This window comes from Solanum pennellii, chromosome 11, assembly GCF_001406875.1.
Source record: "Solanum pennellii chromosome 11, SPENNV200".
In the NCBI taxonomy this organism is placed as follows: Eukaryota; Viridiplantae; Streptophyta; class Magnoliopsida; order Solanales; family Solanaceae; genus Solanum; species Solanum pennellii.
The window spans coordinates 11,258,809-11,265,884 of NC_028647.1; the positions used below are offsets into that span (position 1 = coordinate 11,258,809).

General features: G+C 33.0%; 1 pseudogene; it reads left to right on the plus strand.

Moving 5' to 3' along the window:
• Positions 1–172: 172 nt before the first annotated feature.
• Positions 173–1,259, plus strand: LOC107003657 (annotated as a pseudogene).
• The last annotated feature ends 5,817 nt before the right edge of the window (positions 1,260–7,076 follow it).

Genomic DNA, 7,076 nt, shown 5'->3' on the forward strand with positions numbered 1-7,076 from the left:
TTTTACAACAAGTATTAATTCAGTCTTGGTATTTTTTTTTCTTAATTCTGTAGCTTTGGTTCATCTGTTATTCTTGAAGTTTTATGAATTAAAGAGGGATGAAAACATAACTTCCTTTTCATTATATATATAATACAGAGTGTTGTTTTCTATTTTCTACTAGAACAAAAGAATGGGAAGATCAAAAATCAAGGTGGAACTAATTAAAGATGACAAGAAGAGGATGAAAACTTTAGTGACACGAAAGGCTGGCTTGTTCAAGAAAATTTCGGAACTGTCAATACTTTGCGATATCAAAGCATGCATGATCATATATGATGAAGGAAATAATACTAATTGTGAAATGTGGCCGAATGATCCAAATGAGCTCATAAATCTCTACAAAAAATCAACCATTTGAAGGACCAACCAAAAGGGGTAAAACATTGTCCGAAGATGAGATCAAAGTAGAAAAGGATCCGGATTCAAGATTTGACTATTTCAAGAATGATGAAAAGAAAAAGACTGATGCGATCAAAGTAGAAAAGTATCCGACTTGGGATTCAAGATTTGACTATTTATCTCAAAAAGAATTGCAAAATCTTGCTGGTGTTCTTGTGAATAGGATGGAGAATGCAAAAGGAAAAATAGAATTGTTGAAGAGCGTGAATGGAAGTTGCTCACTTTCTCATCGACAACAAATATGGGACTATAACAACTTGATGAACCAAACTACTACTCTTTTTAACAACAACTTGTTTCAATCAAATATTCCAGTTAGTAGTACTGTGAATTCAATGGGAGCAGGGATGGATTATCAATTTTGTAATGCTAATTATTCTATGATGAATGAGTCTGAAAACTGGTATGGAGTTGGTTCAAGTTTGACAATGATGCAGCATAATATGGCAAATAATGGAATTGGTTCAAGTTCAACAATATTGCATCCTATGGGGAATAATTATGGGATTATTGATTCAAGTTCGACAATGATGCTGCCTATGGGGAATAATGAGATTGGTTAAAGTTTGACAACGCAGCCTATGGATGAGTACCCTTTCATATACACCGACTCTACTCATGTCATTGGTTCAAGTTCGACAATGCAGCCTCCTATGGGGCAGTACCCTTTCACAAACAATGACGACTCTACTGGGGATATTGGTTCAAGTTCAACAATTCAGCCTATGGGGAATAATAATGAGATTAGTTCAACTTTGACATTAATGCAACCTATGGACAATGACTCTACTTATGATTCGTGTACATTTTATTTTTGATCATTAGTATATTCGTGCACTCTTTTGTTTACTTTTGAAGTTGTTGGATCAGAGTAAACAAACTAGGAACTGGCTTTTGAGTTAGATCAAATGTGGCTTTTGTGATGATATACATATTTGTTTATATATATTACACTTTGCACGCCTTTTTATCATAAATACTGCAAACGATATTACACAGAATTAGATTCATTTCCAACATGAACGTGATAATGGACTTACAATACCGCAGATGAAATATGACAAGGTAATCTAGATATTAGTACAACGATAAGGGAAAAGTACTGTAAGAACTATACAGCAACAGGGCATTATTGTATATATAATAACTTCATAACAACAGTGCATCGTATAACAACTTGTAATTATTATTTTAGTGTAAGTTAAAGTTCAATGACATATTATATCAGAAAACTTAGTAGTTAATAGAAACATAGATATAAAAAAATAATTCATAGGTTCAAAATGGAGTAGTGGAGAACTTTGGAAGAAAGTAGGAGCTGTACATTACTCAGTCTCGCTTATCATCAATATATAAACTTTTATGAAATGGTTTCACGGGATTCATCCAACTGTCTTGATCATTAATTGAGCAATAGAGAACCTGATATCCGATGCAAATCAGTCAAAGGATCCATTTAGTGTTTTCAGTTTGAGCACGAATAGAATTGTATAGGAAGTACATATATTTTGAATTAACCTGAAGAATAGATCGTTTACTATCCATATCATACTTGGGAACAAGTCGTATATGAATTCGTTGCTGACAGTACGATTGGGGATCACCTCTCTCATTCATATTTCTAGTTGTACCTGAAATAAGTTATCATGTGCCATAAGCAAATCATGTTTTCAAATTGTACGTAGATATTTGAATTGTGTCATATCACCTTGAGCTTAAAATTGGCCCAATTTGATTTGTTCAATCTTAAAATTTTTAGGATAAATTACCTATATACACACTTTTACTTTTCATAATTTTCATTATTTCTTACCATTTCAAAATTCCTTGTTTTAACCTAATTCTAAATCAACTGGATACATAACTATACCTGCCTTAACCCACGTTTTCCCTTTTTCTTTTTCACTCCTTTAATCTCCCGTAATTTCTCTCCACAAAATCTTATCAGTTACAATTTTCATATCAATTTGATTTTTAGAAGAATTCTCTCTGTCAATCAAATCCAGACTACTCATCACTACAACAAATTTAATTAATAGCGACAAATAATTTTGTCACTAGAAACACACATTTTGTCACAAAAAGAATTTTGTGACAAAAAATAATTTGTCAGTCACTCTAAAGCATGGGTTACTAAAAGTATACACAGATAATTTAGTGTTTCGTCACTAAATAAGAATGTATTAACTACGAAAATATCTTGTGTCCCAAAATACTTCGTATTTATGACTTCGTCATAAAAATTATTAAAATTTGTGGGTAAAGATATATTTTTGTCACTAAATAGGTTATTATAGCCGACGAAAATGATGTGTCACTAATTATTTAGTTTAATTAGTGACAATAGTATTTTATGTATTTCGTAGTAAAGCAAATAATATTTTGTCACTAAAAATTAATTTTTACATACAATTTTTCTGTTGTCCCTAAAGGTAAAAATTAGTGACAAATTTATATTTAAATAACTTTGTAATTAAAACAATCATTTCGTCTCTAAAAATAATTCTTTTGCCAACAAACGAAATTGTCACTAAAAAATAGCACAAATAAGTAGGCAATTTTTGGGATAAAATTTTTTTTTGTCACATAATGGCATACTTTAATAACGAAAATGTTATCGTCTTGAATAAATTCATCACTAATAATTGTGCTTTTGTAGATAAAATGATGTCACTAATGACATTTAAACTTGTAACAATACTATTTACAATTTGTATTAAGCTCCATAAATTTAAAATTTTAAAATTATTAAATAATACAAATTTAAAATAACAAGATACCAAGAGAAGCAAGATAATAATAACTAACATAGTTACACTAACATAGAATACTTAAGAACTAAAATGTCATTCATGAGATGATATTTCATTACATATTCCTTGAGGAAAAAGTACTATTAAGTAACATTTACTAAACATTAACAAAACTAAGGCAACAAAATGGAGGTTGTTTCTCAAAATGCAATTACGAGCACTTCTCTAAATACTAGTCTTGATTTCCACTTTCTACGAAATCCGTATGAAATTTAAAAGAAAATCTAAGAATTAGTTTGATACTTTATAGTAAGATAATATACAAGAACATACTTATTCAAGTCTTGAGAGTGTAAGATACACGCAAATTTTACCTCTACCCCTTGCAATGTAGAGAAGTTCACAGTAATAAATCTCCCACTCAAAAGAAATGTAACAGACACAGGAAAAAATGAAAGAAAAAGAAACAACAAATAGTATCCCCATTCCTTCTACAGAGGAAAAGACAATCAATAGGCCACAATTCTTGCATCTTCTATTACCATAGTTCTGCATTACACTATATCAAACAGTAAATTTTCTACGTCAAATATCATCTTTAAGGAGATAAAACCTTTAGGAAAATCATTCGACTACAAAACATATTATAAATTATACTAACAGTCACATGAATCAAGTATGTCAATCTGTTCCATCTGCATGCGTCCAACTTGTATGTAGTGTTTTTAAATCTGCAACAATTGCAATTGTATCTCGCCTTATGGATGGTTGATCTCTAAAGAGTGTTTGATCAAATAGTGACTACAAGATTGATGAAAATGAAGCCAATTTCTATTTTAAGGAAATAGTGCAACCACAAAGAGTAATTAATTGTAAATTTTTAATTACATAGTTAACTTCAAGAAAATTTTCTCCTATTCAACTCTCTATACATCTAAAAATTTAGCTCTTCCTATATGACAGTACATATAATTAGTATACATACTATGATTTATAATTTTTTTACTATATGTACTCATTTAAGTGGTATTATTGTAAAGTGCATCTGGCTCACATATTAAAACTATTGTTAAAATTAAATCCCCTCATCTAACAAGTAACAACTCAACTTGCTTGCTAAATTCAAAAACAAATTTTATTTAATCTTCCAATCAAGAATTTTTTTGTACATTCTCATTCTTGGGTCATTCTAGAGAGAAATGTTAAATCGCTGCACATGTACATCATTAGCAGCCAGTTTGATTAACTATATAGTTTATTAAAAGATCAGTTAAGTTGGTGTTGCAATTCTTTCATTCTCAATCTACTAATATTCCTCCAGCTACACTCCCAAAATCACGTTAAACATTGTTCAAAAAAGGTTCTACATGTCGCAGACTTTTATAATTTTAACAAACAATTGTTTTTTATGGGTTATTTCATAATACACATGTGTAATAATCAACATTAGATGAAATTTAACCACATAATGAGTCTATAATTGGAACTCAAAAATTTTCAGGACAAAAAATAAATCTAAGGCACATAAAGATTGCAATCCAAACATAAAAACACAGATTTTTACACTAGTTTTCTAAATTGAAAAAAATATATAGGCCAGTGAGTTATACAAAGAAAGAAAAAAAATTGAGTAGTTTGATACCTAAGCAGAAACAAGAACGAGTAACTACCTAAACTATGAATAGATACTTACTGTATTGACAACATACAGATCTGGAAGATGCCTCAATAGCCAATACTAATGACTTGAAATTGTCTTGTAACACCCCGTAGCCAAAACAGACCAAAAATTAGTTATTCAGAAAAATCTGCAGGTGCTATCAATGGTGGCATCGACGGACCGTAGCCTGAACCACGGTCCGTCCTGCACAACCGTCGATGGATCAGAAACTCCCAAAAATTTCAGCCTAGAAAAATTGGTTATGTCTTGGACGACGGACGGACTTACGGTCCGTAGGTCAAACGACGGTCCGTAGTTCGTGACCGTCAATCAAGACTCCCTTCAACCACTCTTTGACAAGAGCCATGGATGACCAGCATGGTTCGTAGGTGGACCTACGGTCCGTAGGTGGAAATTTTGCAGCCAGTTAAGGGGAAATGCAGTTGGGTCAACTTAAAATGATCATAACTCTTAGCACAAATTTAATTAGTTCTCCCATGACCTACCCACACATAGATAATTGAATTATCTTTCCATAGCCACCTATCTTGATAAAATCAGACCTCCGAGTAAAAAGTTATGCTCATTTTAGTAAAGGCCTGACGAACAGGCCCTCACGACTGACCTAACAACGGGGCGTCGGGCGCACGACGGACCGTCAGTCCTGGCCGTCGTGAGGCCCGACAGCAACCTTCCCAGGGGTCTGTTTGACCTTTTCCACTCCGTTTAAACCCTAAGTTACGTCGTTTTGACCCTAAATCATCAGATTTTAGTCAGTTTAAGCCTAGAAACATAATTAAAACATATCCAAGTCAAATCATTAAATCAAAACTTAGAAAATTAGAAGCAAGAGAGGAGAAAAAAAAGCTCAAGAACCCTAGTTCAAGAACGCCACAAGCTCCATCAGTTCCAGCCTCGAAACTTAAGTATTTTCCCGTGGATTTTATCACCAGGTATGTGGGATTTCACTAGTGGGTTCCTTTCACCTATTGGGTCCTTAGTTTCAGTCAGTTCTTGATTCTCTTATCATGATTAAACCTAGGGTTTCTAGAACTTTGATATAACTTCATGAATTTATTAAATATATGTTCTAAATCAGATTATCATGTTATTACTCAGATTATCGCATGAATTTCAGAACCCTAGATTTGTATTTCTTTAGTTCTTGAATTACACATGCTAGGTCATATATTTCAGACACTTCAGATATACATGCCTTAGTTATAAATGCATAATTACCAGATTAATTGTTGATTCTCAGTTTGCATGTTCAGTTTCGAGCTATCCGGTATTTACAGAAATTCAGATATAATCAGTTAATTTACATAATTCATTGGGAGTAGCATAATACCGAGTTGGACTAGGGTTTAGCGTACCCAATAGTCCAAGAACTACTAGCCTAGTAGGTTGTAAGTCCCCTCTGTGGGCAATCAGTTTAGTGATCACGCCAGCATGCCTTTATACCTTTGGCAGGGTATATTGGGTCCTCTCGATGGGGTGTATACATCGGACTCCACATTTAGCTCATGTGGTTTTATTATCAGTTATTAGTAGCTCCCACAGTTCTGTCAGACTCTCTGCATTGACTATTTATCAGTAATTTCAGTATTCAGTTTCAGCATATTATAGATTGGTCATTGCATCCAGTTAGCTCAGAAATCAGCACATCACGTTCAGATTATTATACTTGTTTTTGTGCTTGTTCAGTTATGTTTTATTTCAGCTTTACTTTATCTTACATGCTCAGTACCTTTCAAGTACTGACGCATACGTGCGCTACATCTTCTCGTGATGTAGGTTCAGGTTCTCAGCATTCAGATCACGCATAGATCGATTTCCCGATCTCCAGTTCAGCATATTCAGTGGTGAGTCCTCATTCTCCGAGGACAACAGTCATGAGTTTCATTTCAGTCTTTAGTCATTTAGTTTCAGTTTTTGCTAGATTTATCTGGGGCTTGTCCCAGTATTTCTAGCCTAGTTTAGAGGCTATTTTCAGACATAGTTAGATTCAGCTTAGTATTGAGTTAATATTTCTTTTGTATTAAACTCATTGTTTTCAAATATCTCAGTTATAGGATATGGTTATTCCCCATCTTTTCATTTTAAGTATGATTTAGCTTTCGCAACAGTTTATTATCTTTAGTATGCTCATGATCTTGCCAACATGGTTAGCTTGGGATCACTTGTGATCCTAGATTCCGTGTCCGCTTCTTGGGGGTAGC